Source organism: Mustelus asterias, chromosome 29 (assembly GCF_964213995.1).
Source record: "Mustelus asterias chromosome 29, sMusAst1.hap1.1, whole genome shotgun sequence".
Classification (NCBI taxonomy): domain Eukaryota; kingdom Metazoa; phylum Chordata; class Chondrichthyes; order Carcharhiniformes; family Triakidae; genus Mustelus; species Mustelus asterias.
The window spans coordinates 16,095,980-16,106,657 of NC_135829.1; positions in this window are offsets into that span (position 1 = coordinate 16,095,980).

Below are 10,678 nucleotides of genomic sequence, written 5' to 3' on the forward strand. Positions count from 1 at the left end.
TTCTCCCCGTGTCTGCGTGGGTTTCCTCCGGGTGCTCCAGTTTCCAGCCACAGTCCGAAAGACGTGCTAGTTAGGTATGTTGGCTGTGCTAAATTTTCCCTCAGTGTACCCAAACAGGCGCTGGAGTGTGGTGACTAGGGGATTTTCACAGTCACTTTCACTGTAAGGGGTGGCACGGTGGCACAGTGGTTAGCACTGCTGCCTCACAGCGCCAGGGACCCGGGTTTGATTCCTGGCTTGGGTCACTGTCTGCGTGGAGTTTGCACGTTCTCCCCGTGTCTGCGCGAGTTTCCTCTGGGTGCTCCGGTTTCCTCCCACGGTCCAAAGATGTGCGGGTTGGGGGGATCGGCCATGCTCAGTGTCCAAAGATGCGTGGGTTGGGTGGATTGGCCACGCTAAATTGACCCTCAGTGTCCAATGATGTGCAGGTTGGGTGGATTGGCCATGCTAAAGTGCCCCTCAGTGTCCAAAGATGCGCGGGTTAGGTGGATTGGCCATACTACATTGCCCCTTAGTGTCAGGGGGGCTAGCTAGAGCAAATGCATCGGGTTATGGGGAAAGGGCCTGGGTGGGATTGTGGCCGGTGCAGATCTGATGGGCCGAATGGCCTCCTTCTGCTCTAAAGGGGTTCTATGATTCTTCATTGCAGTGTTAACGTACGCCTACTTGTGACACTAATGAATAAACTTTATCGAACCAAGAGCTGAAATGCCCGAGTGGGGATTCTATTTCAGTAATGGTTTCGTAAACAGGGCCACATATCCATGTGAGAGAAAGCCATTAGGCTGCAGCTCTGTAACATATCCCTACTCGTGTTACATTACAAACTAAACAACGACACTAAAGCTCGGCAGTATTTACTCAGCTGTAACCTCCATATCGGGGAAGATTCAGAGCTGTAGTTGTAGGTTGTCAAGCAGAGTAACACCTGCTCCAGCTGAACGATCAGGGCTAGTATTTAAGGAAGAGGACAAGAGCGCCCCAGGAATAACGAAGCTCCGAACCCAAAGAGGATTTGTTTTCAAAAACAGTGAAATGCAAAATATAAATTTTACTCTGGCAACATTTCTATTGAATGTTTTGATAATGATGCAGGCTCGATGGGCTGAATGGCCTCCTTCTGCACTGTAGGGATTCTATACAACTTTTACAGTGCAGGACGAGGCCATTCAGCCCATCAAGTCTACACCGACAACCATCCCACCCAGGCCCTATCCCCATAACCCCATGTATTTACCCCGCTATTCCCTCTAACCTATGCATCCTGGGATACTATGGGGCAATTTAGCATGGCCAATCCACCCAACCTGCACATCTTTGGAGTGTGGGAGGAAACTGGAGCAACCGGAGGAAACCCACGCAGACACGGGGAGAACGTACAGACTCCGCACAGACGGTGACCCAAGCCGGGAATCGAACCCGGGTCCCAGGCGCTGTGAGGCAGCAGTGCCAACCACTGTGCCACCGTGCCACCCCCTTTTCACTTTATTAAAAGGGAGCATTTGCTATCATTAGTAAATTATGGGAGGCGGTGGCCGAGTGGTATTGTCGCTGGACTAGTAATCTAGAGAGCCAGGGTATGACCTGGGGACCTGGGTTCGAATCCCAGCATGGCAGATGCTGAAATTTGAAATTCAGTAAAAATCTGTAATTCAAAGTCTTCTGATGGCCATGAAACCATTGTCGATTGTCGGAAAAACTCATCTGGTTCACTGATGCCCTATAGGGAAGGAAATCTTACCTGGTCTGGCCTACATGTGACTCCAGAGCCACAGCAATGTGGTCTCTGAAATGGAGGGCAGTTAGGGATGGGCAATAAATCCTGGCCCAGCCAGCGACACACACATCCCATAAATAACTTTTTAAAAAGCTGCTCAAATGTGGTAGATTTCAAACAACAACTTTTTAAAAGCACTTGATTGGTTGTCCACAGTTTCAGGGTGTCCTGTTGTGAAAGGCTTTATATAAATTCTCTTCTTCCAATGGTCGGCACGGTGGCGCAGTGGTTAGCACTGCTGCCTCACAGCGCCAGGGACCCGGGTTCAATTCCGACCTTGGGTGTGCAGAGTCTGCACGTTCCCTCTGTGTCTGTATGGGTTTCCTCCAGGTGCTCCGGTTTCCTCCCCCAGTCCAAAGATGTGCAGGTTAGGTGGATTGGCCATGCTAAATTGTTCCTTAGTGTCCAAAGATGTGCGGGTTAGGTGGATTGGCCATGCTAAATTGCCCCTTCGTGTCCAAAGATGTGCGGGTTAGGTGGATTGGCCATACTAAATTGCCCCTTCGTGTCCAAAGATGTGCGGGTTGAATGGATTGGCCATGTTAAATTGTCCTTTAGTGTCAGGGGATTAGCATGGTAAATACATGGGGTGACAGGGTAAGGGCTTGGGTGGGATTGTTGTTGGTGCAGGCTCGATGGGCTGAATGGCCTCCTTCTGCACTGTAGGGATTCTATACGACTTTTAAACATGTTCCTCCTTTTGCCACTCCCGATTAAAAAATGAAGGGGAGTGCAGACATCTCACTGGTTCCACCAGCCCCTCGCTGTATGATTCACCAGCGTCTAATTTTAACATCAGCTGACTGGAATTGACTAACACATTTCCATCCTGAATTTTCCAGTCAGTTCCCATTTTACCTGAGGGGTTTATCGAGTTTCCAATTAAAGGGCTTGTGTAATGTCTTAATGCAGCACTTGTCGGCAATTGGAAACTATCCAGCAAAGCACCATAATTACTTCTCAAAGCCTGATCTTCTTCACTTAGATAGTGGGCGTTTGTTCTGGATGAAAGGTCTTCTGATAGTCAGGATGCACAGTTGTGTTTGTGGAAGCAAAGCAGAAATATCCGCAATCCGTAATAATGGGGCCAATGGGCCTCTTCGACACTGCATGATTTCTGTGTTTCTTTAATAATACTCAGTTTTTGATTGGTCATGGAATGTCGCTGGTAATCCAGAGGGTTCCGGCTCTGGGTACACGGGTTCAAATCCCACCATGGCAGCTGATGGAATTTTTAATCCGTTAACAAATCTGGAATTAATCTCAATATTGGCGACCGTGAAACATACATAGAATCCCTACACTGCAGAAGGAGGCCATTCGGCCCATTGAGCCTGCACCGACAACAATCCCACCCAGGTCCCATCGCCGCAACCCCACATGTTTATCCTGCTAATCCCCCGACACTAAAGGGCAATTTAGCATGGCCAATCAACCTAACCTGCACATCTTTGGACACTAAAGGGCAATTTAGCATGGCCAATCAACCTAACCTGCACATCTTTGGACACTAAAGGGCAATTTAGCATGACCAATCCACCTAACCCGCACATCTTTGGACGCTAAGGGGAAATTTAACATGGCCAATCTACCTAACCTGTACATCTTTGGATACTAAGGGGCAATTTAACATGGACAATCCACCTAACCCGCACATCTTTGGACACCAAGGAGCAATTTAGCATGGCCAATCCACCTAACCTGAAAATCTTTGGACTGTGGGAGGAAACCAGGGCACCTGGAGGAAACCCACGCAGACACAGGGAGAACGTGCAAACTCCACACAGACAGTCACCCGAGGCCGGAATTGAACCTGGGTCCCTGGCGCTGTGAGGCAGCAGTACGTGATGGAATGGGCTACGTTCATGGTCCTTTGTGGTTTCTTGCGGTCTTGGTCAGAGCAGGAGCCACACCAAGCTGTTACTGTGCTGTAAATACTCTGTAATTCTATGTATCGCCTGTCTCAGATCCACTGGCCACAATTCTCTGGCCGTCACGCCAGCGGGATTCTCTGGTCGCACCGCAGTGAACGGAGATTGGGCTGAGCGCCAAATTCACCCTACTCGCTGGCAGCAATGGTGGTGAATGAACGGCCAGAACATTCCGGCGCTGAAATCAGGCACACAATAATTAACTTCTCATGGGCAAGTCCAGTTATCTGGACTAAATTTCCAAAAGTCCAATCAGCCAACAAGTCGTTGAAATTTCCAAGTAGATACTGTGGCCAAACGGGCCACCAAAGATGGCGATTGCAAAGCATGATGGGATAGGATGGCCAAGTGTGTGTAAGGAATGAGACAAAGATGCTACAGCCCTAAATTAATATTGGACTGAGACTGCAGCCATAGTCATCGGGAATGGAAAGGAAATAGGCCATCTCGAAGACAGTGGTCAAACACACTGGTTTATCAGACAAAGGGGCCTTAACCCCTTATTTGGGAGGGAGGTGTGTGACCTACGTGCCTCCAGCACCCACAGGCATGGCTGCCTGGTACACACCCTGGAATCGGTGTGGCGGCACCTGATTGGACTCCATCGATCAGGGTGATTGAACCCTGATCGATTGATAGGTAGTGATCGAGGGCCCACTCTAAAAGGCACAAAATCATCAAAGGATAAAGGCGCTACGCAACACACTACCAGCAGCAGCGACTCTGGAGACCAAGCACCGTGAAGGATGACCCTGGACCATCCAAAGGAGAAGGAGGAAGAACAGACCAGACCCAAAAGAAGAGGATCAGACCAGACCAAAGATCAGACCATACCGAGGTGACTGCAGAGACCAACATGTGGATACAAGCCAATATCTGCTTGGGTACTAGGGTGGCACGGTGGCACAGTGGCAAGCACTGCTGCCTCACAGCGCCAGAGACTCGGGTTCGATTCCCGCCTCGGGTCACTGCCTGTGTCGAATCTGCACGTTCTCCCCATGTCTGCGTGGGTTTCCTCCGGGTGCTCCGGTTTCCTCCCACAGTACAAAGACATGCGGGTGAGGTTGATTGGCCATGCTAAATTGCCCCTTAGTGTCAGGGGAAGCTAGCTACGGTAAAAGCACGGAGTTATGGGGAAGGGGCCTGGGTTGGATTGTGGTCGGTGCAGACTCGAAGGGCCGAATGGTCTCCTTTTGCGCTGTACGATTCTATGAACACGTACTTGTCAGTCACTCAAAGTTAAGTCAAAGTCCAGCGCTGAATTTTGTAAAAGTAACGACCATAACTAATATTAATTGTGTGAATGAATAAACGTTATCGTATTAATAAGAAGTTGACTCGCTGTTCTTTTTCCACTGCATAAGGGTTAAAAACACACTGTGTGACAAGACATAACAACACCTTAGAAATCTTAGAAACCCTACAGCACAGAAAGAGGCCATTCGGCCCATCGAGTCTGCACCGACCACAATCCCACCCAGGCCCTACCCCCATATCCCTACATATTTTTACCCACTAATCAGTCTAACCTACGCATCCCAGGACACTAAGGGGCAATTTTAGCATGGCCAATCAACCTAACCCGCACATCTTTGGACTGTGGGAGGAAACCGGAGCACCCGGAGGAAACCCACGCAGACACGAGGAGAATGTGCAAACTCCACACAGACAGTGACCCGAGCCGGGAATCGAACCCAGGTCCCTGGAGCTGTGAAGCAGCAGTGCTAACCATGCCGCCCCATCGACTGATACAGTGGGAAGGAATCACAAAACGTGTCATCCTTTTAGTAGTTGCATCTTCATGTTCAAAATCTGTAAGTGGTCTGTTTTTGAGCATTTTCAAAGACGTAAACCAGGCAAAGACAAACAGGGGGTCGGGGGAGGACTGGGGGAGGGTTGTGCGGTACAGTTTTGAAGCAGAAACTCACTTTGCCTGGTTCGTTGGGGGGGGGGGGGGGGGGGGCAAATGTGGGGTTTGGGGGCTAATTTTGACAGGACTTTCAAAGATCTGGTACAGACAGGATGGGCCGAATGGTCGTTTACGACCCTGTCTGTCCCTTTACGAAGTGTAGTCGCTGTTGTGATGAAGGCAACCGCACAGCAAGCTCCCACAAACAGTAATGAGATAAATCACCGGATATCTGGATAGGTGGTGTTGGTCGAGGGATATATCGTTGTCCGTATACCGAAGAGAAACCCCCATGCTCTTCTTCACATAATATTTTATGTCGACTTGAGAGAGAGAGCTGTGGTGCAATGGAATGTTAGCCTAGAATTTAAGCTGAATTCTCACAAGTGGGACTTGAACACAAAGCATTGTAGCTCACACATGCTCGAGTTTCCTTAACACTTCAGTATTCACTTTCCCAGCGGCTCAAGGGTGGTCTTTCCTCCTTTAGGGTTTGTGTTAAAAGACCACTTGGGCGGCACGGTGGCACTGCTGCCTCACAGGGTTCAATTACAGCCTCGGGTGTCCGTGTGGAGTCTGCGCGTTCGATGCATGGGTTTCCTCCTTCCTGGCTGCTCCAGTTTAGAAACCATAGAAGCCATAGAATCCCTACAGTGCGGAAGGAGGCCATTCAGCCCATCAAGTCTGAACCGACAACAATTCCACCCCAGGCCCTATCCCCACAACCCTACATATTTACCCTGTTAATGCCTCTGATCTACATATCCCAGGACATTATGGACAATTTAACATGGACTAACCTGCACATCTTTGGACTGTGGGAGGAAACCGGAGCACCCGGGGGAAACCCACACAGACATGCGGAGAATGTGCAGACTCGGCACAGACAGTGACCCAAGTTGGGAATCGAACCCAGGTCCCTGGAGCTGTGAGGCAGCAGTGCTAACCACTGCGCCACTCGTGGGTTTTCTCCCACAGTCCAAAGATGGGCACATTAGGTGGATTGGCCATGCTAAATTGCCCCTTAATGTCCAAAGAAGTGCAGATTAGATGGGTTGGCCATGCTAAAGGGACGCCAGTGGCACAGTGGTTAGCACTGCTGCCTCACAGTTCCAGGAACCTGCATTCGATTCTTGGCTTGGGTCAGTGTCTGTGTGGAGTTTGCATGTTCTCCCTGTGTCTGCTTGGGTTCCCTCCGGGTGCTCCAGTTTCCTCCCACAATCCAAAGATTTAGGGATTAGATGCATTGGCGATGCTAAATTGCCCCTTAGTATCCCAGGATCCGTAGGTTAGAGGGATTAGCAGGGTAAATAAGTAGGGTTACGGAGATAAGGCCTGGGTGGGATTGTTATCGGTGCAGACTCGATGGGCCGAATGGCCTCCTTTTACACTGTAGGGTTTCTATGATTCTATGATTCTAAATTGCCCCTTAGTGTCCAAAGACATGCTGGTTAGGTGCATTGGCCATGCTAAATTCTCCCTCAGTGTACCCGAACAGGCACTGGAGTGTGACGACTAGGGGATCTTCACAGTTACTTCTTTGCAGTGTTAATGTAAGCCTACTTATGACACTAATAAATAAATAACATTTGAACTTGAAGTGGAGAATATAAATGGATTGGTCACGCTAATGTCAGGGGGATTAGCTTAAAGTTTTAAGTTTTGTTTATTAGTGTCGCAAGTAGGCTTACACTAACACCGCAATGAAGTTACTGTGAAAATCCCTGGGTAAATACGTGAGGTTACGGGGATAGGGCCTGGGTGGGATTGTTGTCAATGGGCCCAATGGCCTCCTTCTGCACTGTAGGGATTCTATGATTGCAATTTCATTTATATATCACCTTTTATCCACTAAGATGAACCCAGGCACTTCACAGAAGTGTGATCAGAGGAAAGTTAACATTAAACTGTATAGAAGATACAACCACAAGTGCTTGGTCAAAGGGAAAGGTTTAAAGGACATTGTTAAAGAGGTACAGGTGTGGAGAGGTAGCATGTGGAGTGGTAGCTACGTGGAGAGGTGTAGAATGAGAATTCCAAAGCCTGAGAATCAGGCACCCAAAAGCCCAGTCCTCAATGGAGGAGTGATTAAAATAGTGGGTGTACTTTTTAAAAATTCATTCATGGGACATGGGCGTCGCTGGCTGGCCAGCATTTATTGCCCATCCCTAGTTGCCCTTGGAAGACAGTTGAGAGCCAACATTGCTGTGGCTCTGCAGTCACATGTTGGCCAGACCAGGTAAGGACAGCAGATTTCCTTCCTTAAAGGACATCAGTGAACCAGATGGGTTTTTCCTGACAATCATTCCATGGTCATCAGTAGATTCATAATTCCAGGTTTGTTTTTAATTGAATTCAAATTCCACCATCTGCCGTGGCGAGATTCGAACCCGGGTCCCCAGAACATTAGTTGAGTTTCTAGATTAATAGTCTAGCGATAATACCACTAGGCCATCGCATCCCCTAATTCAGAGTCCTAAAGCTATAGTCTTTAATAAATTCATCTTGAAACCACTCTGCGACTTTGTCCGGCTACTCGAGAGGAATGGTAGTTATAAATGCAACAAGAAAAACATCGGTACAGCCCCATAACAACAACATACAGAATTTTATATTCAATGAAGAGAAATCAGGAAGCAGCTCTTTCACATCAAGGATTGTTGAAATCCAGATGTTAGTCAACTGAAGCTTTCAAGACGAAGATTTCTGTTAGATAAGGATATAAACACTGCCTCAACCATTATATCATATGTTAACTTATTTTACATGCTGTAATGATATGTAGCAAACCATTTTACACATTTAGCTGTGATCAGCATATTTAAGTTTTTAAAGTTTATTTATTAGTGGCACAAGTAGGCTTACATTAACACTGCAATGAAGTTACTGTGAAAATCCTCTAGTCGCCACACTCCGGCGCCTGTTCGGGTACACTGAGGGAGAATTTAGCACGGCCAATGCACCTAACCAGCACGCCTTTTGGACTGTGGGAGGAAACCGGAGCACCCCCGGAGGAAACCCACGCAGACACGGGGAGAATGTGCAGACTCCGCACAGACAGTGACCCAAGCCGGGAATCGAACCTGGGTCCCCTGGCGCTGTGAGGCAGCAGTGCTAACCACTGTGCCACCGTGCCGCCACATGGTATTAATTGACATGCACAACGAACCACTGTCACAACCATTATGATGGCCGCAAAGGCCATGGGGGATCATTAATAGACCTCCTCGTGGGCTTTGTGGAGTACGAACTGCCTTATTGAATGAGTGGAGGCTCGCCCAATGGGAAGCGGTCGGTGGGGCTTTTTACTCTGCCCGGACCGGGGTTGTAGATTCCGAGGTGGACACCACCTGACTATAAACCGCTGTTAGAATCATAGAATCCCTACAGTGCAGAAAGAGGCCATTTTGCCCATCGGGTCTGCACCGCCCACAATCCCACCCAGCCCTATCCCCGTAACCCCACATATTTACCATGCTGGTCCCCCTGACACTAGGGTCAATTTTGGTCACGGCCAACCCACCTAACCCGCACATCTTTGGAGTGTGGGAGGAAACCGGAGCACCCGGAGGAAACCCACGCAGACACGGGGAGAACGTGCAGACTCCACATAGGCAGTGATCCAAGGCCGGAATTGAACCCAGCTCCATGAAGCTGTGAGGCAGCAGTGCTAATCACTGTGCCGCCTTTTCCTTTGGTGCACAATAAAGGGTGTTGGTGATGGGAAACTGGCATTAGGCTGAGTTATTAAAACAACATAAAATATTTTGTTTTCAGTTCTGGAGTGAAGTCAGGATGCAGCTATTTCACACCCAGGGTTGTTGAAATCTAGATGTTAGTCAACTGAAACTTTCAAGACTAAGATTTCAGTTAGATAGGGGCATAAAGGAACTCTGGAGCAAAGGACGGCGAATGGAGTTGAAGTGAACAGTGGACATCTTATGCAGGGTTGGCACAGTGGGTTAGCACAGCTGCCTCACTGCGCCAGGGACCTGGGTTCAATTCCCGGCTTGGGTCACTGTCTGTGCGGAGTCTGCACGTTCTCCCCGTGTCTGCGTGGGTATCCTCCGGGTGCTCCGGTTTCCTCCCGCACTTCAATGATGTGCAGGTTAGGTGGATTGATTAATTAACCTTCGCTCGCTCGAGCAGCACTCTAAATACCCGCCTGAGGTCAACGGAAATTTCCATTGTCCACCCCTCGCCCGCACCAATTCCGTGACAGGTGGGGCAGTAGAATTCCAGTGTTAGGGACTAACGTGGGGTTACATGGATAGGGCCTGGGTGGGATTGTTGTTGGGTGCAGACTCGATGGGCCAAATGCACTGTAAAGATTCTAAGGCTCCATCTACTTTGGTGTCTGTAAAAGATCTCAAACGAATCAGCGGACAGGAAGTCTCCTGGCTAATCTTGTACCTTTAACAAATACCACCAAAGCAGGTTAACTAGCCATTCATTCATCCTTTTTGATCTTTTGTGGAGCTCTGTAATGTCTCAGTGATGGTGACCATGAAGCTATCATTGATTCTTGCAAAGGTCTGAATGTTCATTTGTGCCCTATAAGGGAATGAAATCTAGTCTGGCCGGCCTACCTATAACTTCAGACTACATAGTAATGTGGTTGACTCATAACTGCTCTCTGAAATGGAGCATGCAAATCAAGGGCAATTAGGAACAAAAGAACAAGAAATGCTGGAAAATTTCCAGCAGCATCTGTGTTAATGTTTCCAATCGATATGACTCTCTTCAGAGCGAACTCAAAACGTCAACTCTCTCTCCAAAGACATGCAGGTTAGATGGATTGGCTATGCTAAATTGCCCCTTAGTGTCCAAAGATGTGCAGGTTAGGTGGATTGGCCATGCTAAATTGTCCCTTAGTGTCCAAAGATGTGCAGGTTAGGTGGATTGGCTATGCTAATTTCCCCTTAGTGTCCAAAGCCGTGCAGTTTAGGTGGATTGGCCATGCTAAATTGCCCTTTAGTGTCCAAGGATGTGCAGGTTGGGGGATTGGCCATGCTAAATTGCCCCTGTGTCCAAAGATGTGCAGTTTAGGTGGATTGGCCA